General features: G+C 38.5%; 1 protein-coding gene and 1 long non-coding RNA gene across 10 annotated transcripts in view; both read right to left on the reverse strand.

Annotated features, from left to right (window-relative positions):
• The window catches only part of SMG7 (SMG7 nonsense mediated mRNA decay factor), a 96,949-nt gene that overhangs the window by 50,124 nt on the left and 23,744 nt on the right, over positions 1–23,081 (reverse strand). The window lies entirely within an intron of this gene.
• Positions 416–23,081, reverse strand: part of LOC135228650 (uncharacterized) — a 31,272-nt gene continuing 8,606 nt past the window's right edge. The window contains exon 2 of the long non-coding RNA XR_010319383.1: positions 416–22,244. This is a non-coding gene — a long non-coding RNA (uncharacterized LOC135228650). The remainder of the gene's footprint in view (positions 22,245–23,081) is intronic.

Consider the following 23,081-nt stretch of genomic DNA (forward strand, 5'->3'; position numbering starts at 1 on the left):
CTTGAAGAAAATCACATTATTTTCTCTTGATTTGAAATTAATGTGAAAGACAAGGAAAAATAGCAAAGTCTTTTTTCCTTTCTGTATTTTGTTTCTTAGAATACACACTTTAACTTGTTTCATTTATTTCCAACAGATTCTAGTTTTAGACCAAAATGTTATCCTACGTCCCTCACTGTCTGAAAGCTGGGTGATCTCTACAGGACCAACACCCATTACTCAGTGAAGCTCTTACAGTACCAGGTGAGAATGCCCTGGAGAACACAGTAGCAGATGGTTTGTTTAAACTGGACTGCTTACTGAAGGGAAAAAACATGTAAACCAATCAAACCACAATTATAGGTGGTGTGAATAACGCTTAAATTCTAAGATCAGCTGAAAATGGCAGATTTTTAGATCTTCCATCATTCACTGACCAAATATTTGGACATTTCTATTTTTTTTTTTTTTATGTGTTAGAGTAGAGTCCTGATGGTCCAGTGGTTAAGAGTTTGGCTGTTAACCAAAAAGGCTGGCAGTTCAAATCCACCAGCTGCTCCCTGGAAACTCTACGGGGTAGTTTTACTATGTCCTACAGGGTCTCTGTAAGCCGGAATCAACTCGACAGCAACGGGTTTGGTTTTGGTTATAGATTCAAAGTCTAATGTAGAGAAAGACCAAAGAAGGAGGAGGCAGTATAGCGTAGGAGTTAAAAAGCTGGGCTTGGGAGTCACACTGTCTATATTCAGTGGTTTGCCAGGGAGTAAATCAGGCCCCCCACAAAACAGTACAATTAACTGAGGATATCAATCGAACTCAAAGGTGTAGACAAAATAAGTGATTGGCTATTGGTAATTCCTTTAAAAAAAAATACACATACTTTATTACGTGCCAGATTCTATGCTAAATTCTCTATATGCATAATCTCATAGAATGAGAGTACAGTAGTGAAGTGTCTTATATTCAGGCTGCCTAGGTTCAGACCAAGCTCTGCCACTTACTGGGTAATCTTAGGTAAATTACTTCTCTATGCCCCAGTGTTGTTAGAAGAGGGAGATAATAACAGCACCTACCTCACGGAGATGTTCTGAGGATTAAATGAAGTAAGAGAAGTGAAGCACTTAGGATTGTTCCTTAGTAAACACGCCCTCAAAAAATGTTAGCTATTACATTGTCATTACCATAATTATAGTTATTCTTATTACTCCTACCAACAATCCTAAGAGGTAAATGCTATCATTATCCCTATTCTATAAATTAGAAAATTGAAGCTAAGAATTCATACTAATCAATTCTAGAACACAAAGTTTTTCATAATTTTTAACAATAAAACACCAGTCTTAAGAGAAATTTCAAACAGGCAGCAGACCCATGTGGACTTTGCTCTCTTACTTCGAAAGCATTAGTATTCAAACTCCTGTGACTTCAGCTGTACTTTTGTGGAAAAGATTGAGGGAAAATACTCTATGATAAAACCCAAGATCCTTAGCATAAAAAAAATAGCATACAATATCCCATGGCTCCTCAATTTATGCTTTATGATTCAATAACGCTAAATTCCTTTTAGTTCCTTGCTATTTTGGCCCTTAGTATCTTTATTCATGTTCTTTTATTCAGTGTGGAATGCTTGCCCTCCTTCCATGTCTAACTCCTTGTATTCTGAAACTCAGCAACTCGTATAACATAAGCTTGGCTTGGCTAAGCACTCCCAGTGCATCTTAAAGGCACTTCTATGACAGCACTCCTAACACTAAACTGAAGTTACTTGTTCACATGTCTTGTCCACAAGTGAGAAAAAGTAAGTAATCCTGGGGAAATGAAATCAGAGCAACTTATATCTGTGTTTCATACTTAGGGGTCCAGAGACATTCCCACCCTTCCCAGGTCTCCTAAAGTTTTAAGATGTCTTACAGTGGTGGTGGAGGGGGCTCTCTTGCCAGCATACAGACCAAAGCTGAACCAGTATTCATCTGTCTGTCCCTCAAATCTAGCAATCTTTACTAGGTGTCCACTACATATGCCAAATGATGTGCTGGCATTTGGAACAAGACGAATTATAGTCTCCTTTTAAAATGGTCTCACTCTATGGATACAACAGACTGACAAAAAAAACAGAAAGTCTTTAAAATTCAAAGGAGAGGAGAGGGGACCTGGAGATATTTCCCAGTTGGGGGAAAAAAAATCGCCCAGGCTTATGGATTCATTTATACCCCTGGGTTCTAAAAAACCATGAACCTTGTACTCTCTGTAAATACCACTCACTGGTCACATGCCAAAATCCTCTTTCTAACTGAGCCTTAATCAGCATTGGCCCTTAACACAGGACTTCAACAAAAGGAGAAAAAAGGGAACCTCCTCTAGACTGATGATCTCATAAGGAACAAAATTTAGAAAGGTGGTATAGTGTATGGTTAAACGAGAAGCCTATAGTGAGAACTGCCTGAGTTCTATCTTTGATCTTCCCTCCCCTGACTAGCTATCTGCGACCTTGAGCAATCACTTAACTTAAATTTTTCTTCTCGGTCAGTTGAGGTTTGATCATAATGCCTACCTCTTAAAATAGTCCCTGAAACACAGTAAAGACCAATAACGGTTATTACTGCTATTCACAACAATGTTTACGTCTACCTTTTTCTCCTCTATTTTATACCCCAATTCCTATTTCTGGTCCTGTTAGACTACAATATCCTCTTCTTTATCATACTGCCCCCAAATTATTAATTCCACATGTTTTTGACAAAACTAACTCTCCTACACAGCCACCACAAAATATATTTTCTTTCTGAGTTCCAAAGACAGTCTCTGCATCAGCCCCAATGTTCCTACCCTGACTACAGAATACTTTTTGTTCCAGGCAGTAACTTTAATCTACCTAAAACCAGTGCCTGCTTTCTTGGCAAAAAAAGAAAAAAAAAAAACCTGTCACCATCAAGTCGATTCCAACTCAAAGCGACCCTGTAGAACAGAGTAGAACTGCCCCAGAGAGTTCCCAAGGAGCGCCTGGCAGATGTGAACTGCCGACCTTTTTAGTCAGCATCTGTAACCACTACACCACCAGGATTTCCGGCTTTCTTGGCACTGATTTCTAATCCCTACAATATAAATTTCAGTGTTAAACTTCCTTTCGTACTTAATTCCAGCCCTGTTAGGTTAAACTACCTTTTTTGTTTGCAAGGAAGATAAAGCAGACGAGATGTACAAACGGAGATAAATAAGATATTATTACAATTTCTTCTTAAAATTCCTTAATACCTACTCTTTAATTACAGTGATCTACACACACAACCCCAACAGTCCAATGCCCAAAAGACAGAGCAGAAGATAAAAGCAAAGCATATAGAGAGCATCCATGTCCTGGTTGAAGTAACTGAGGGAAGAAACAACTAATTTTACATGACAAATAAATATATAACAACAACAAAAAAAATTACCCTTCCAATTAAATGTAACTAATTTCCAATTTGCAATAAATATCAATCAACTCATATTTAAAGAAGACGTTTAGGAGTTAGTATTTCTTCTTATAAAACTCATTTTAAAAAATTCTCATGAGGGGGCAGGTGAGCAGGATTTAACCTGATGAAATGTACTTTTTTTTCCTTTACTACCATATATGCATGATACAGAAAAGAGAATTTTGAAATTTATCATTTGGCACCAGCAGTTTGAGAAATCTAAAATTAAAGGTTAAAAATGGAGGTGTTAAAAATCACAAAGAAATCAAAAGGGCTTTGGAATATCCAAAATTTATCATTATTTCTTTTTCAGTTCTGTTGGAATAGGACATTGACAAAAATACCATTTTCTCTGACTCATGGAGAATGTGCTTTAGATAAATCTTAAAAACTCCTCAAATTAACCCCATTGCCATCAAGTCGATCCCAACTCATAGTGACCCTACGGGACAGAGCAGAACTGCCCCACAGGGTTTCCAAGGAGTGCCTGGTAGATTCCAACTGCTGGCCTTTTGGTTAGCAGCCTAACTCTGAACAACTATGCCAACAGGGTTTCCAGCTCCCCAAATTATACCTTGTTTATTTGTTGTGATAACAAATTGATTCTCTATAAACAAATTTTTGTTCAGAAATCTTTATGTGCAAAATCTGAACATCACCTCAAGGATAAAAATGTTATTATCTGCCCAACATAACTTTCAGGACCATTTCAATTAGCAATATACAAAAAACTCGTTCACATACAGGCATACCTCAGAGATATTGCGAGCTCAGTTCCATACCACCATAATATAGTGAATATTGCAATAAAGTAAGTCACACAAATTTTTTTTGGTTTCCCAGTGCATATGAAAGTTATGTTTATACTATACTGTAGTCTATTAAGTTTGCCACAACACTATGTCTAAAATAACAATGTTACTGCCAGGCGCCATCAAAGCAGTTCCAACTAATAGCAACCCTACAGCGACCTTAATTAAAAAATACTTCATTGCTAAAAAATGATAACCATCATCTGAGCCTTAAGTGAGTTGTAATCTTTTTGCTCGTGGTAGGTGTTGCCTCGACGTTGATGGCTGCTGGCTGGTAAGGTGGTGGTTGCTAAAGGTTGGGGTGGCCGTGGCAGTGTCTTAAGACAACAATGAAGCTTGCCACATCGGTTTCACGAAAGATTTATCTGTAGCATACGATGCTCTTTGGTAACATTTTACCTACAGCAGAACTTCTTTCAAAATTGGAATTAAACCTCTCAAACCCTGCCACTGCTTTATCAACTAAGCTTACGTAATATTCTAAATGCTTTGCTGTCATTTCAACAATGTTCACAGCATCTTCACCAGGAACAGATTCCATCCAAGAAACCACTTTCTTTTACTCATCCATAAGAAGCACTCCTCATCTGCTAAAGTTTTATCAGGACAGTGCAGCAATTCAGTCACATCTTCAGGTCCCACGTCTAATTCTAGTTCTCTTGCTATTTCCACCACATCTGCAGTTACTTCCTCCATTGAAATCTTGAAACCCCTCAAAGTCATCCACTAGGGTTGGAATCAACTTCTTCTGAACTCCTGTTAATGTTGATATTTTGAACTCCTCCCATGAATCACAAATGTCCTTAATGGCATCTAGAATAGTGAATCCTTTCCAGAATGTTTTCAAGTTACTTTGCCCAGGTTCATCAGAGGAATCACCATCTACGGCAGCTATAGCCTTACAAAACGTATTTCTTAAATAATAAGAATTGGAAGTTGAAATTACTCCTTGATCCATGGGCTACAGAATGGATGCTGTGTTAGCAGGCATGAAAACAACATTAATATCCTTGCACATCTCTGTAAGAGCTCTCGGGTGATCAAGTGCATCGTCAACGAGCAGTAATATTTTAAAAGGAATCCCTTTTTTTCTGTGCAGTAGGTCTCAATAGTGGGCTTAAAATATTCAGTAAATCATGCTGTAAACAGATGTGTTGTCATCCAGATTTTGTTGTTCCATTTCTAGAGCACAAGCAGAGTAGATTTAGCATAATTCTTAAGGGCCCTCGGATTTTTAGAATGGTAAATGAGCAGTGACTTCAACGTGAAGTCACCAGCTGCATTAGCCCCTAACCAGAGAGTTGATCTGCCCTCTGAAGCTTCGAGCCCGGCCCTGACCTCTGCTCTCTAGCTGTGGAAGCCCTAGACGGCATCGTCTTCCAACACAAGGCCATTCCGTCTGTGGTGAAAATCCACTGCTCAGCATAGCCCCTTTATGAACTACCATAGCGAGACCATCTGGGTAGCTTCCCGCAGCCACTACATCGGCGCTTGCTGCCTCACCTTGTGCTTTTATGTTATAGAGATGGTTTTATTTCCTTAAATCTTATGAACCAACCTCTGCTAGCTTCAGACTTTTCTTCTGCAGCATCCTCGCCTATGCCAGCCTTCACAGAGTTGAAGCGTTAAGGGCCTTGCTCTGGATTAGGCTTTGGCTTAAGGGAATGCTGTGGCTGGCTTGATCTTCTATCCAGACCACTAAAACTTTCTCCACATCAGCAATAAGGCTGTTTCACTTCCTTGTCATTCGTGTGCCCACTGGAGCAGCACCTGTAATTTTCTTCAAGACCTTTTCCTTTGCCTTCACAACTTGGCTAACTGTTTGGCGCAAGAGGCCTAGTTTTCAGCTTTTGACATGCCTTCCTCACCAAGCTTAATCATTTCTAGCTTTTGATTTAAAGTGAGAGACTTGAGACGCTTCCTTTCACTTGAACACTTAGCGGCCATTCTAGGGTTATTAAGTGGCCTAACTTCAACACTGTTGTGTCTCCGGGAATAGGGAGGCCCTGGAAAGGGAGATGGGGGAACGGCAGTCGGTGGAGCAGTCAGAACACACACGACATTTATTAAGTTCACCATCTTATATGGGCATGATTCGTGGTGCCTCACAACGATTACAATAGTAACATCAACGATTACCGATTTCAGATCATCAAAACAGATATAATGATAATGAAAAGGTTTGAAATATTGCGAGAATTACCAAAACGTGACACAGAGACACGAAGTGAGCACATGCTGTTGGAAAAATGGCACTGATAAGACTTGCTCCACAGAGGGTTGCCACAAATCTTCCTTTAAAAAAAAAAAAAAAACCAGAATATTTGCAAAACACAATAAAACAAGGTATGCCTGTAATGTAAACACCATATAAATTAGAGAAAAACAAAGCATAACTTCCTGATCTGGAGCAGGGGATAATATAGGAGATGGACAAGTTAAATAACTCAGACAGCTAGCCATTATATTTAAGATACTATCTAGTTTAATGAAAAAATTCTGTAAATCATTAATGGTACATACAGTATATTTTCTACTTCTAGGAAGTCACTGAAATTAAAAAGTAAATAAAAGCTACACAACAGTCAAATCTGACTCCTTTCCATCAAATCATTGTTTAATTTAGCCCATACTTCCAGAAATCAGTTATATCTAGTTGGGCTCCTTTTTTCTTGATTATTTCCCTGTATGTCTAAAGAAAGGTATGCTATATTATAATAAAATAATTTAATAAATTAAACCTTGATACAGATCATATAAGGCCGGCAGAAGATTGTTTTATTAATGGCCCCCAATGAATCATGTTATCTCCTGGTTTCCATACCCTTGCAAATTCTTTTCTCACATTGACTCTGGAGTTGGCCATATGACTAGCTTTAACCAACTGGACTTCAGTAAATGTGTCACAAGCAGAGGCTTGATAAGCACTTGCCCATTTGGGATTTCCCTTTTATAAAACCATTACTATGTTAGGAGGCCAAAGACAGCCTCCTGGAGGATGAGAGATCACTTGGAAAAAGAGGTCCAGATTTCCCCATTATCACAGCCATCCCAGCTGAGGCCACGGACATTTGAGTAAGGCTGTCTTAAATCATCCAGTCAAATTAAGCCAGTGGATGACCGCAGCTGCACTTCTGGCAGGACCTGCTAGGCTGTGCTTCTGCTAAGTCACACATGAATATGATTACAGTCATTCAGTGGCTCAACTTGACCTGGATGTCTGACAGATGGGGAAACCTTTGGAGAAACTGAGCAAAAATATCACATTATCTAATACAGATTTTATACACGTTCAGCCTGGCTGCTATGCTGAGATTTGACTGGCTTGAATTCATATGGCGGCAGTGGAGGTTTTAAAAGGTGCTCAGACTCTGGTCAATAGCGTTGTCGATGGATTGAATGCTGAGTGAAAAAAGAGAAGAAATCAAAGATGATTTCAAGGTTTTCAGCCTAAACAATTGGAATAGTGGAAAGAATACAGAAGTAGGTTTTAGGGAAAAATCCACTTGGGAACAACCATGCTTAGCATACAGTGCTATACAAGCCCCTGCTATTATTTTTTATAACGATGATGGTAAGTTTGAGATGATTATTAGACATCCAAGTGGATGTAATCATCAGTTTGTTAAAGAGTCTGAGAATTTAGACTACAGATATCTTACCTGGGAGCCATCAACATATAGAAGACAGGATAAGATAGTCAAAGGAGTGCAGATGCACAGAAGTCTGAGAAACTCCAACATTTAGAGGCTAGAGATGAGAAGTAAAAAACAGTAAAGGAGACTGAGAACTAATGGCCAGAGAGGTAAGAAAGAAATCTGCTGAATGTGGTATACTGGAAGCCAAATGAAGGAAGACTGTCAAGAAGGGCAAAATCAAAAAATGCTGCTGATGCATCAAGTAAATGATGCCCGAGAACTGACCACTGGACTTGGTAACGTGGAAAGCTCATTTAGCTTGTCCTGCCCCCATCCTCCACCTTTCTGATAGGACATTTTTCCTTTTTTCTTTCTCTTTCCACCTAAAGTAACAAAATCATTAAGAGTGAAAACTGACCCTTTAATCCTGTTCTCTAAGGATTTGATCCTAATACCCTTATACTTCTACAGTTCCTTCCTAACTTGTAGATTCAAGTCTCACCACTAATGAGGACAGTACCATTCCAAATAACTACTGGGTACCTGAGCATGTATATTCATTAAATATTCCCTTCAACACTCATACTTGTATTCCTTATTTCTATTAAAAGTGCTACCACTTCTTCAGGGCCAACCTCGATATAATTATTGACTCTTCATACCTAACTAGTTACTAAAGTCCCATTGATTATACCTGTGTAATATCTCTCTCAGATATTTTCCATATGCTGATTCAGGATTTCACTGTTTCTTACATGGATTTGGGCAAAATTTCCCTATATGGTCTCCATGATTTTACTTGTACTCAAATCTATCATACCAAATAATTCTAAACACATGAATTTCTACCTCAGAAACATTAAATTTTCATTATCTATAGATACATCCTGAACTAAGTAGCCTGGCATTCAATATCCCCAATTTAGCTTCCAACCTTGTCTCCTCCTGCCTCCCTCCATGAATTCTGCTCAAGACACTTCTGACTCTACTTGTGCCTTTTTTTTTTTTTTTAATTATATTTTTTCTGCCTGGAATATCCTCTAGTCCCCAACAAAATTCTCCCTACTTCATAAAACTTTCCCAGACCTTTTTGCAAAGTCCTCAAACTGTTCAATTTACCCCTCTTATGCAAAAAAAAAAAAATTTTTATGGCATATACTACATCCTAATATGTTATGTCTTCAAATAATCTCTGAAAGCATTAATTTATACTATAGCCCCAACTTCCTGAACAAATATGTTGAATGAATCCAACTTTTAGTTAAGATTTTATTTGTATATTTTAAAAGCATATATTAAATTAAAAAAAAAAAACCTGAGGGTGATAAATATGACTTTATAATTTTTTTTTTTAAACAGTCAAAATCCTTTGATGAAACTCTTTATGGTCAATACTACCACTGTCCAGTAGAAATATAACACAAGCCATGTATGTAATTTGAAATTTTCTAGTAGTCACATTAAAAAAGTAAAAAGAAACAGGTGAAGTTAATTATAACAATATATTTTATTTAACCTAGTATATCCAAAATATTATCCTTTCAACAGGTAGTCAGTATAACAGCTATTAAATATTTTAAATTCTTTTTTTCATACTAAGTCATCAAAATCTGGTATGTTTTTTACATTTACAACACCTTCAATTCAGTAACTAAATTTTCACTGGAAATACCTGATCTATATTTAGATCTCCTAAAATTTACTGTTGAAAAGGTAAATTTTACACACCCAATTGTTCCAAACATACCTAAAAGTTTTCCAATAACTCAACCAAGTATAACTTTTTTAAAAATTTAAATTAACTTTAAAATTAGATGAAATTTAAAATTCAGTTCCTTAATCAAAGCAGTTACATTTTAAGTACTCAATTGCCACACGTGGCTAGTAGCTACTATACTGAACAGTGCAGGTATAAACCTTTCATGAGGGGATTACTTATTTCAACAATGTGAGAGAGAAAGCATCACAAGATTTAATTCCTAAAACCAGTAAGATTTTAGGGGAGAAAAAATCTCCAGAGCAACAACCTTGCTTATGATAGAAACATTTACAGAATAATTTACCATTGATTCCTTCAACAAATACTTATTGAAGACCTACCATATTTTAGACACTATTCTACACCTTGAGATAGAACACTAAAGAAAGCACACACAGTTCCTGCTGGGTTAGGGCTTGTGGGAGGTAAGAATACAATAAGCGAGTAACCATATAAAATAATCTAGTGTGACCACAGCCTGAACTGACTGAGGATCAGCCTGGGGAAGACTCCCTGGGAAGATTTAGGTTCATCCTTCAGATGGTGAGGCCCCAGCCCAAGCTGTAGGATCTAAGAGGTAGGGGCACGACAGCTGGAGTATGCTGGTAATGAGCTCTCACAGAAAACTACACTTGGCCCTTCCCCAGGTTGTTCTACTTGCCACCCCTTGCCAACTCCTGCAGAAAGATTCTACAAGAACCTGTCCAGACCCAGGCAGAAGACACAGCCTTTTCAGTATCCTACCATTTACTATAGCATGGAGCACCCTAGGTACCTCATGTTGTACTGAATGGAATTAATTAATTCAACTTCTGTTACACTTGTTTGACCTTTGGTTTCTCTGAGCTTTAAGCGAGGGTTAATTATGCTTATTTTGCAGGGTTTGTTTTGTTAACATAATACATGTAAATGGATGTGGTGAACTCTAAAGCATCACATGAAAATGAAAAAATATCAGAGGTTTAAAAAAAAAAAAAGAAGAGAGCCTATAATCATTTTCTTTTTACTGGACTGATACTCACACACTAAACATGCAACATGACTGGTATAGGTCTGGGCTGCCCAATGTAGCAGCCACTTGCCACCTGGGCGCTTGAAATGCGGTTACTGTGATGAGGAAATAAATTTCCAATTTTATTTATTTAAATGAATTTAAAAACCACATGTAGCAAGTGGCTACCATACTGGACAGAGCAGCTCTGTATCAATACCACTGTTATTGATAATATACTGGAGTGAGAGGGGAAGACCTCAAAACCTGACCCGCCAACTGTTCTTCTGTCACTATTCAAAAAGCAAAGGTACAGCCGATAGCCATTTTCGGTGAACAGGTAAAGGACGCTGATTGAAAAGCCTTCACATACCAGAGCTGGCTTCCTATCATGTAGGGTCTGAGAAAAATAGCACTGATTTACATTAGGCTACGAGCACAAGAACATGGCTTTCCACGCCTACTCTGGCTGCCACCGGAACAGAAACGCATCTCTTTCATGTGTGTATCCCTGGCACAGAGTTCGTCCAATAAACAGAATCCTCATATTCTCTGTTACTTACATGCTCTCTCTGGCTGGCATTCTTTTTTGAAGCCCGGCAGGTGAATTTCCCTTCCTATTTTTAAGGAATCCCCCAATTATAAGGCAGAACCTGCTTACCGTTATACGTTTACCAGTTACCCTTGCAGGTAGGGTATAGACAAGGATCTGTGGTGGCACAATGGTTAAGCACTTGGCTCCTAACTGAAAGGTCAGCAGTTCAAATCCACCAGCAGCTCTACAGGAGAAAATACCTAGGGATCTGCTCCCGTAAAAAAATTACAGCCTAGGAAACGCTATGGGGGCAGTTCTATCCTGCTATGAGTTCTAGGGTCACTATGAGTCAGAATCAACTTGACAGTGCACAACAACAACCAGGGTATAGACACATGATTTAGGCTCCATCGATGAGACACACCCACCCCCAAACTTATGTGGGAGGTGATGAGAGAAAGTGGGGACTGTGGTGAGTCCATCCTGAACAGTGGCAGCAACTACATCCAATTTCCAATAGCAGTGGTCCAACATGAGTGCAGTGTCAGGGGCTGAGGCTGCAAGTTATGGATAACATCAAGGACCTACACACAGAAGTGTCTTAACAGGCTAAATTCTAAGGTGTGACCTGAGGCACTGTTCCTGCCTATATAGCTATTGGGCAGGGGGCGGGGAGGGGGCAGAAAATGGCCCCCAAAGAGGTCTACATTCTAACCCCCAGAACCTGTGAATATGTTACCTCACATGGTAAAGGGGGCTTTTCAGATGTGGTTAGGTTGAGGGTCTTGAAATGGGAAGATTATCATGGATTATTTGTGGGCCCAATGTAATCACAAGGATTCTCATAAATGAAAGAGGAAGGCAGGAGAGTCAAAGAAAGACATGTGATAACAGAAGCAAAGGTGGGTGTGACATGATTACTGGCTTTGAAGATGGTAGGAGGCCATGAGCCAAGGATTGCTCAAAGTCTGGAAAGGCCAGAAAATGGATTCTCCCCTAAAGCCTCCAGAAGGAACAACTCTTTGATTTTAGTCCAACAGGACCCATTTTAGGAGCCCAGGTGGAACAGTGGTTAAGCACTCGGCTAACTGAAAGGTTGGTGGTTCGAACCCACCAGCAGCTCCATGGGAGGGAGAAAGATGTGGCAGTCTGCTTCCATAAAGGTTGATGTTGTTGTCCGTTGCTGTCAAGTCGATTCTAATTCACAGCGACCCTGTAAGGACAGAGAAGAACTGCTCCACGGGGTTTCCAAGGAGCGGCTGGTGGATTCAAACTGCCGACCTTTTATCATAGCTCTTAACCACTATGCCATAGCCTTGGAAACACCATGCGCAGTTCTATTCTATCCTATAGTGTCACTATGAGTCGGAATAGACTAGATGGCAACGGTTTTTGGTCTAGGATCTATCTTGGACTGTGACTTTCGGAACTATAACTTAAAACAACTTACCCAGCACCCAGTGTCCTGCTTCTGTAAAGATTACAGCCAAGAAACCCCCCTGGAACAGTCATACTCAGCAACATTCAGTTCTCCTAAATCACAAATCAACAACAAAAACAAAATGCTGCAATTCTGTTTCCATTACAATGGAGAGTAACACCCATTAATTCCGTCTCTACCATTCCTTGAAGATTGAAATGTCTCAATTATTCTGAGAAATTCACGTAATTCAAAATGTTTGCACGGTGTGATTAATCCCATAATATTAACATTTATATATACCCATTGCCATCGAGTTGATTCAAATTCATAGTGAGCCTATAGGACAGAACAGAACTGCCCCATAGAGTTTCCAAGGAGCGGCTGGTGGATTTGAACTGCCCACCTTTCAGTTAGAAGCCAAGCTCTTAGCCACTGTGCCACCAGGGGCTTCCAGTCAACATTTAGTGTCATATTGCTCAAAGGTTGTACCAAAATCATTAAAGAGAAAGCCCTTTCCTCAAACACCAACACAGGAACAAAACAGAATACATACAAAGCAATGTGACCAATTAATGAGGACTGAGAACAAGGGAAACATGAAGTCATCTACCTGAAAAAATTCTAAGATGATTTTAAAAAAGGCTTTCTGGAAGCAGGAACTTTTTAAGGGCAATTGGAAGTCAGATGGAAGGAAGTGAAGACTGTGAGCTAAGTAGAGGAACGTTGTCCCTTTTCTTGAGTTAACCACAGTCTTACTGTCTCAATTTCAAGCGGTCATATGTGTTTATGTAGGAGAACGGTAAATTCAAAGATGTCAGGCCATATATAAATTACTTAACTAATTTATTAGTTAAAAAGTCATGGTGAATCTTCCTTTTGAAGCAGCTTACCACCGAAGTTTGAATTTCACACATGGAAAATTATATTCCTTATTATCAGGTGCTGGCACCTGGACATCTGTGCGTGGTTAAGTAATAATCCTACCAAACCAGTAAGGGAAAAGCAATCCCAATTTTCTCTACAGAAGTTACCCCCAAAAACTGGCAAGGCATTCTCCACCTATCAACCCAGGTGGATCAGAGCTGTTTTCCCCTGTAACAGCTGGTTCTCAGTGTTCCCAAGGGACCTGGGAAATAGCCGGTATTCAAGTAGCAATACTGAAGTCAGAAACTACAGGAAGAAGTGAGAGAGGAGTAGCAAGCTAACTATCAACAGTTCAAAGCAGTCTGAATGAATTTATTTCAAATATAAAAGAAATCTACTTCCCTGCCCTCTCCCTTATTATTCAACGGCAAATAAAAGCATTAGGAAAGTTGAGACTGACAAAAAAAGTTTATTCAGAATACACACACACAACAAAAATAAAACAAAATCTTTAATTCTACACAAGCAAAATATAAAACTATAGAGATGGAGTCAGTATGATGTATGGTTAAAAGCATGGATTCTGGGGCCTGGCTCCTAGGTTCAAACCCAGACTCTGTCACTTTGTGATGACCCTGGGTTCAACGACTCTCCACCTCTGTCTGCTCATCTATAAAACAAGAAAAAAGAGTATCTACCTCACAGAGTTGTGAAGATTTCAAGAGTTAATAAACATGCACCACTTGGAACAGTGTCTGGCACAAAATAAAATATAAACAAGTGTTGGCTATTATTAATCATGTCAAAAGAACAAACAAGTAGCCTCTCTCTATGAAGTCATCATACCTCACTGCTACTCTACGTAAGCCTCAGCTGGAACTGAAAAAGCAAAAGGCGTATTAGCATCTTGCCAGATCACAGAAGAGTGGAAAGCTAGCCCAGGACCCATACAGCAGAGGACTACAGCATAATCATCAAGAAGCCCTTCAAACAACAAACAGGTCAAAATGATCATTAAAAATATTATTTACAAAATGATATAACAGAAAATTTTAAATAAAAGATTATTAACTTAGAATTCCCTTTCAAAGCTTCACAAAGATTTGTATTAAAGGGTATATCCATATAGCCACAAAATCAGGATATACTGCACATATCTCCCAAATACAACACAAAAATAAATAACTTCTCACACCAAGGAAAGCATTTTCCTGTGTTAGCATTTAAAATGAGAGAGAATTACTCATGTGACACATTTCTGAGTGCTACCATAACTTGTAGCTTCACACCAACTGCCGAAAATAGTGGAGAGGAAAGGCTAATTGTCAAGAAGAAACAGTGCAGATAACAAACAGGGAAAGCAGAAAACTAGAGGGTTCTTATCTTATTGGCTTTGTATGGCATTATATCATTTTCAAACTCATTTTACAGTACAGAGCCAAAATTCCCAGATTCTAAATTGTTCTCTCATTTCCATCTTACCTCAACGGGGAATCTGGGGATCTGAAATAAGTTAACATAAAAAAAAAAGAAATTTTGTCCATATTTGGATCTAAAATCAAAGAAAAGTACCTCATGTTTTATCAAGAAAAGCACCTATTTCAAAAGTGTTCTTGTATGAAGATGAAACAGGTACCACCGGTCTTTCAGTCTGCCCTCCGTCGTTTCTCCCTAGAGCCTCCTAATTTAATCACCCCTCCAGTTTACTAGGGGTATCTTTCTCCCTCTGATTCCACCACTTCCTGTTTAAAATCCTTCTAACTTGCCACAGCTTTCAGGACCAAAGTCAAGCTGCACTGAGTTTCATGATGTCACCTGACTACCTCTCTAGCCTATTCCTTCGTTCCTCTATATACATCCTTCACGTTAGCGTCTAGGTCACGATGCTCCTCTCAGAAAGCAAATTTACCTTCTACCAGAAATTATGCTTACAGATTTCTAATGCTCTTGAGAGATTTTGTTTCCCTTAAGACAGTTTATAATACCTATCATGGCATCAAGAGTATTTCAATTTTTTTAAAGCCAAAACTGGACAAATACACACAGAGAACCCAGGGTGGAAAGGGGGAGCGTGCTGGCACATTGTCGGGATTGCAATGTCACAAAACAATATGTGTATAAATTTTTGAATGAGAAATCACTTGAGCTAAGCTTTAACCCTAAAGCACAACAAAATTTGTTTAAAAAATCACTGAAACTGCAACAAATACATGTAGTTTCTGATTTAAGGTGTATTTGAGTAATGATGAACCGCATTTCTGACCGTCAGCATATCTGGAACATTCCATCTTCCTGGGAGGAAGTTACGGGAAAATGCATGCAGGGGATAGGAAAAAATTGCTGAGTTATGTGAACAGGCTCCAGGCATTGATCAGGATAATATGAAGGAAGAGACTGGTGGAAAAATCATCCCTATGGCAATGACACTGAATTTAGAACTCGATATTGTCAATGTGGAACAGCTCAAAGATCACGAAGAAGGGGAATTTAGATCAGGACTTCATGAACTTCGAAGAGGAAAGAAATGCTGAAGGAGAAAGAAATAATGAGGAAGAGGAAGGAGAGAAATTTTTCAGTGAAAGGGTTAGCTGGAGTTTTTTCTAAACTAAATCAGGGGCTTCAGTTGTTTGAAAACATGGACTCAAACTCTGACAGCTTTGCTAAAGTTGACAGGCAGATTCGGGAAGCAGTGAGACGTTACCACAAAATATGTGCAGAAAATAAGAAAAGGACCATACACACAACTCTCACTGATTTTCAGACTAGAAACATCATCCCCATTCCCAGGGATAATCCATGGGATCTAGGGCAAGTGGAATTATTACTGCAACCGACAAAATGCCAATGTCACCCAACTCTTCGTCATGAGAGTAAATTTTTATGATTTCTACATTTTTTAATATATGCATTAAAATATATCTGTAAGTTTATATGTAATGTTTCCAACCCCAAACACAAAGATCAGATTTATTTAAAAAAAAAAAAAGCCTGTTGCCACAGGTTGATTCCGACTCATGGCAACCCTATCGGAGACAGCAGAGCTGCCCCATAGGGTTTCCAAGGACCGACTGGTGAATTTGAATGGCTGACCTTTTGGTTAGCATTATGCCACCAGGGCTCCAGACCTATAAAGATACTGACCATAAAAGGCAATAATAATAATAAAAACTTAAAAAAAAATGAGGTATTTGACTTAAGTCAGAACTGAACCCCATCTTAAGTCAGGGACTACCTGTAAATTCTATTCCTAGTTATCTGAGAATGGCAGTAAGACAAATACATATCTATTAAAAAAGACTGTCCCTGATCTAACGATCCTAATATAGTCCCAGAACTTGGTATATATAAGTTCAAACAAAGAAAAAAAAGCTAAAAAAATTCCTTAAAGGTAATATAGGACAACTCCACCATAAGAATATGAGATTATTATAGACAAATAATATACCACTGCTGCTACTATTAATAACCATAACTCCATTTATTGGTTTTTTCCTTCCTTATTTTTTATTGTATTTTAGATGAAGGTTTCTAGTCTCTTATTAAACAGTTAGTACACATATTGTTTTAAGATACTGGTTAACAACCCCACTACATGTCAACACTCTCCCCATGTCAACTTTGGGTTCCCCATTGCCAGCTTTTGTGTCCCCACCTGCCTTCTAGTCCTTGCCCCTGGGCTGGCTTGTCCCTTTAGTCTCGTTTTGTTTTATGGGCCTATCTCATCTTTGGCTGAAGGGTGAACCTCAGGACATTTATTACTTTTTTTTTTAAATAAATAACAAGGCACAACACTAAGAACTTTTACTCTGTTATTCATTTGTTCCTTGTCACATCACAACCCAACCCAGTGCCACTGAGTCGACTCCAACTCATAGCGATCCTATAGGACAGAGGAGAACTGCACCATAGAGTTTCCAAGGAGCGCCTGGCAGATTTGAACTGCCGACCCTTTGGTTAGCAGCCATAGCACTTAACCACTACGCCACAAGGAACGTATTATTTCCATTTTACCATCGAAGAAACTGGAATCAGGGAAGTTAGGTAACGTGAACTTTTACTCTGTTACCTCATTTGTTTCTTGTCAAATCGCAAGGAACATATTATTTCCATTTCACCATCGAAGAAAGGGGATTCAGAAAAGTTAGGTAACGTGCCTAAAGTCACACATAGCATTCTTCAAACCCTCCTCAATAAAACCAACACCAACCCACTGCCCTCAAGTCAATTCTGACTCATGGCAGCACCAGGTGTTACAGAGCAGAACTGAACTCCAATGGTTTCTCTCTTTTAAATAATTTTATTTATTTTGTTGTTGTTGAGAATATACACAACAAAATATACACCAATTCAATACTTTCTACATGTAGCATTTATTGACACTGATTATGTTCAAGTTATACAACCATTCTCACTCTCCTTTTCTGAGCTGTTCCTCACCTATTAACATAACCTCACTGCCCCCTAAAGTTCCTACCTAATCTGTTGAGTTGCTGTTGTCAACTTGATCCCATGTAGATAGCTCTTAAATGAGCATAATGCTCAACGGAGACATTTTTTACTAGTTAAACTACTGGTGGGTTTTAAGAAGACTTTAGGAGATATATTTGGTTCAAGGTTTAAAAAATTATCTCAGGGCAATAGTTTCAGAAGTTCATTCAACCTTCACGGCTCCAAGAAGTCTGGAGTCCATGAAAATTTGAAATTCTGTTTTACGTTTTCCCCATTTTGATCAGGATTCTTCTATGGAATCACCGATCAAAACGTCCAGTAATGGTAGCCAGGCATCATCTAGTTCTGTTGGTCTCATGGCAAAGGACGCAGTTATTCACGGAGGCAATTAGCCACACATTCCATACCCTCCTCCTATTCCTGGCTCTCCTTCTTCCTCTGTTGTTCCAGGCTAATAGAGACCAATTGTTGGGCCTTGGAATGACCGTTTGCAAGCTTTTAAAACCCCAGGCATCACGCATCAAGCTAGGAGGTAGAAAAGAGGCACTAAACATGTTTTTAGGCCAATTACCTGAGATGTCCCATGAAACCATGACTCTAAACCTGTTGTTATTGTAAATGTATCACAAAACTTTGCTAATTCAACGTTTTATAGGCGTAGAACTTACTGACAGCAATTACAATAATCGGCTGTGCAACCCTACCCTACAAACAAAAAAAACCCTACTACATAATAATTCCATCACCATTAATTCCCCTTTACCCCTCCTTCCCACTCCTGGTAAGTAAACATTAATAAACTTTGTTCTCTATATATTTGCCTTTTTCTTGCCTTTTTCTATAAGTGAGGTCATACAATATACGTCCTTTTGTGATTGACTTATTTCACCCAGCATAATGTCTTCAAGCTCCATCCATATCATAGCATGTACCAAGACATCATTTCTCCTACTGGCTGAGTAGTATTCCATTGTAGGGATGTATCACATTTTGTTTATCCAGCCATCTGCTGGTGAGCATTTAGGTTGTTTCCACCTTTTGGCTATTATGAATAGTGGTGAAATGAACACTGGTGTACAAGTCTGAGTTTCTGCTTTTAAATCTTTCGGGAATATACCTAGAAGTGGAATTGCTGGGTAGATCCATTTTTAGTTTTTTTGAGGAACCACCACACTGTTTTCTACAATGGCTGTACCAATTTGCATTCCTACCAGCAATGGATAAGGGGTCCAATTTCCCCATATCCCTGCCAACATTTGTTATTTTGTTTTTTTAGATCTTAGCCATCCTAGTGGGAATGAAACAGTTATCTCACTGTGGTTTTGATTTCCATTTCTCTGATGGTTAATGATGTTAAGTATCTTTTCATGTGTTTGGTGGCCATCTAAATATCCTCTTTGGTAGAATGTCTACTCAAGTCCTTTGTACATTTTATGATTGGGTTACTGGTCTTTTTGTTAAGTTGTAAAAGTTTTATATCCATTTTGATTACTAGGTGCTTGTCAGATACATGGTTTCAGAAAATATTCTCACACTCAGTAGCTTGTCTTTTCACTTTTTTGGTAAAGTCTTTTGATGAACAAAAGTTTTTAATTTTTATGATGTCCCACTTATTTGTCTTTTGCTGTTTGTGCTTTTGTTATTATATTGGATAATCCACTGCTGAAAGCTAGGCCTGACAGTGTGGCCCTGCATTTTCTTCTAAGAATTCTATGGTTTTAGTTTGCACATTCAGGTCCTTAAACCATTTTGAATTTGTTTTTGTAAATAGTATTCTGCATGTGGAAATTCAATTTTCCCGACACTGTTTATTGAAAAGGCTCTTCTTTCCCTATCGAATGGACTGAGCACCCCTGTCAAAAATCAGTTGACCAAAGAAGTATGGGTTTATTTCTGGACTCTCAATTCTATTCCATTGGTCTATGTGACAAATGTGGTATCAGTACCAGGCTGTTTTGATTACTGAAGCTGTATAGTATGTTTTAAAATTAGAAGTGTGAGTTATCTCACTATGGTCTTCTCTTTCAACATTGCTTTAGCTATTTGAGCCCTCTTGCCATTCCATATAAACTTGAGAATTGGTTTTTCTATTTCTGTAAAGCTGGCTGTTGGAATTTTTATCAGAATTGTATTGAATCTATACACCGCTTTGAGTAGTACCAACATTTTAACAATGTTAAGTCTCCCAATCCATGAACATGGAACATCTTTCCATTTATTTAAGTTTTCTTTAAACTCTTTCAGCAGTGTTTTATAGTTTTCATTTTAGTCCTTCAAATCCCCAGTTAGATTTATTCCTAGGTATTTTATTCTCTTAGATGCTATTGTAAATGGAATTGTTTTCCTAATTTCCCTTTCATATTTCTCATTGCTGGTGTATAGAAATCCAATAGATTTTTGTTTATTGACCTTGTACCTTGCAACTTTGTTAAATTCCTCTATTAACTCTAGAAGCTTTTTTGTAGATTCTTTGGACATAGGGTTTTCTTGGTTGTAATCTTTATGGAAGCAGATATCCAGGCCTTTATTCCATGGTGGGTTCAAACCACCAACCTTTTGATTTGTAGTAGAGTCCAAACCACTTATGTTGCCTATGGACCTCAAAAAACCAAAGCCCTTGTTTTTCAACCACTGTGATTTTAAGTGCTACATGTGGCCAATGTTCTCCACGTGGAGTATCAGGCTAACCCTTTTTGATAACAAAGCTCCACTTTTAAAAGGAAAGTAAACTGACAAGGCAAATCACATGAGATAACAGCTTTCCACATGGAAATTATTTTGAACATAATAAGGAAAAGATAAGTAGAAAAAGTACTAGACAAAACCAAACAGTAAAATAATAATAAAAAACAAGGAAACACATGAAAATATAAACAAGGCTAGAGCAGAGTCATAACAGACATCAGTAGACTGAAGTACTCTTATACATTCTTTGAGTGAATATTCAGCAAATATATGCTAAGCTTCTACTATGTGCTAGATGTTTGGAGACCTTAGGGATACGATATTTAACAAATGTAGTCCTGTACTCAACTACCTTAGTTTGTAGAGGGGAGAAAAAAGAAAGAAGTCATCAGTGCTGCAGAAAAATCAGGCCGGTAATCAAAAGAGTTCATGAATTTAGAAATAGAAAGGTCTGTAAGTCGGAATCGACTCAATGGCAACGGGTTAACAGGTTGGTGACCTGGGCTAGTACAATTTCAGTGAAGTGGGAGGGGCAGAAACAAGGGAGTAATGAGCTGAGGAAAGTTAGTATAGAGTACATTTTTAAGAAGCTTGGTGGTAAATGGGGAAGAGAAATGATAGCACATTTCTAAGGAAGGATGACAGGCTAAAAGAAGCTCGTTTAAATATTTATGACAAAGCTCTAATAATGAAGAAGAGTCTGAAAATAAAGGAGATTGTGAGATCCAGAGCAAACAAAGCCTGAACAAGGAGGAAGGGAACATTTTCCATTCTGAAAAGAAGGACAGAGCCAAGGACTAGCAGAGGTGGGAGCAGGAAGCAAGCTAGTTCCACCAAAAGGCTTTTATGTTTGCTGCAAAGGCCATCTGCTTAAAGTAGCAAAGCTTCAAGAAACAGAAAAGTTTAAAATAACCACCATAAAGAAGTGGGCAAACAGGGGCAGGAGAAGAACTAACAGATATTGAAGTAGAACATAATGCATTTATAAAATAGCAGCAACTGGACAGTCTGTAAGATTTTTTTTCCCAGCGGAGCTACCCATAATATTTAAAGCATATTGTCTGAACCATTCAGAGGCGGATATTCCCAGAAAGGTGAGTTGGAAGGCAATGGGACAAGAGAACTGTAGAGACTGGTAAGAAGGCAGCAGGAGTGTTATCTAAGGAAAGCAGGAGGGGAGAGCAAAGGGGAGAGGAGGAACATAAGGCAAAAGTAGGAAGGGAAAGAAATCACTACACTGGAAGCCTTGAATAGAAGTAGCTGGATTAATGGAGATGAGGTTGTGGTCAGAGTCAAATAGAAAAGTTAAGATTTTACTGGTGAATAACTTCTGAAGAATGAAAAAGTCTAAGGAATGATACAGGCATATATGAAAGTCAATGTATCACGAAAAAGGTTAAGAGATAAAAGATAAAAAAAGAGAGGAGGGCTTTTTAAAAAAATGTTCCAAGAAAACATCAGTCCTTGAGATGTACACAACTTTGGGTAACAACAACTCCCTTTGGAGGTTTATAATACGTGTTATTACAGTATTACGTACCACGAGAAGTACCATTATAAAGAACCCAGCTTAACCTAGTGTTCTTATATTTACTTTGCCTTAGAAACACTGATAATCCCACATGTAATCCAAGCAAAGGCATCAAGGGGTCTGCTTTAAAAAAAAAAAAAAAAAAAGTGAGACATTAGTATAGTATCATACAGTATGAGAAGTTTCATAATTCTAACACTATTCATATTCCAGAAACTCCACTTTAAATAGAATACATTTTGGGAAATGCTAGAGTACGGGATAAATTAGCCCACATGCAATCCAAGTAAAGACATCAAGTGGTCTGCTATAAAAAAAAAAAACAAACAAGACACATAAGACCCTTAGTTCCGGTAAGGATGTGAGGGAACAGGTACTTTCAAACACCACGAGGGCTAGAATAAATGGTATGAACTTTCTTATGCTTTTCCGCACTACCTACTGTATTAGTTTCCTATTGTAGCTGAAGCAGCCCTAGTGGTGCAATGGTTAAGTGCTCAGCTGCTCACCAAAAGGTTGGCAGTTTGAACCCACCCAGCAGCTCCCCGGGAGAAAGGCCTGGCGATCTGCTCCTGTAAAGATTACAGCCTAGAAAGAAAATCCTATAGGGCAGCTCTACTCTGTTACATGGGGTCGCTATGAGTCGAAATAGGCTTGACGGCACCTAACAACAACAGAGATGTATTACCTTACATGAGATGCTTGTGGTGTGATGGATCACTTTTATGTGTCCTTTCTCTCCATGATCTTGTAATAATTTGGGACGGACTATACAAATAAGGTAACTGTAGTCCACCAAGGGGGAAGGATAACCTACTAATAATGTAAAGTTCATGGGGTGGTGGGACCATGCAAATAAGGACTATGGAACCCTAACGAAGGGACTGGTCAGTTTTGCCATCTTGCTACGCTTAAGATGAGCCATCCCAGGGACAGGAGAAGATGATCTCACCACCACCA

The sequence above is a fragment of the Loxodonta africana genome, chromosome 25, assembly GCF_030014295.1.
Source record: "Loxodonta africana isolate mLoxAfr1 chromosome 25, mLoxAfr1.hap2, whole genome shotgun sequence".
Lineage (NCBI taxonomy): Eukaryota > Metazoa > Chordata > Mammalia > Proboscidea > Elephantidae > Loxodonta > Loxodonta africana.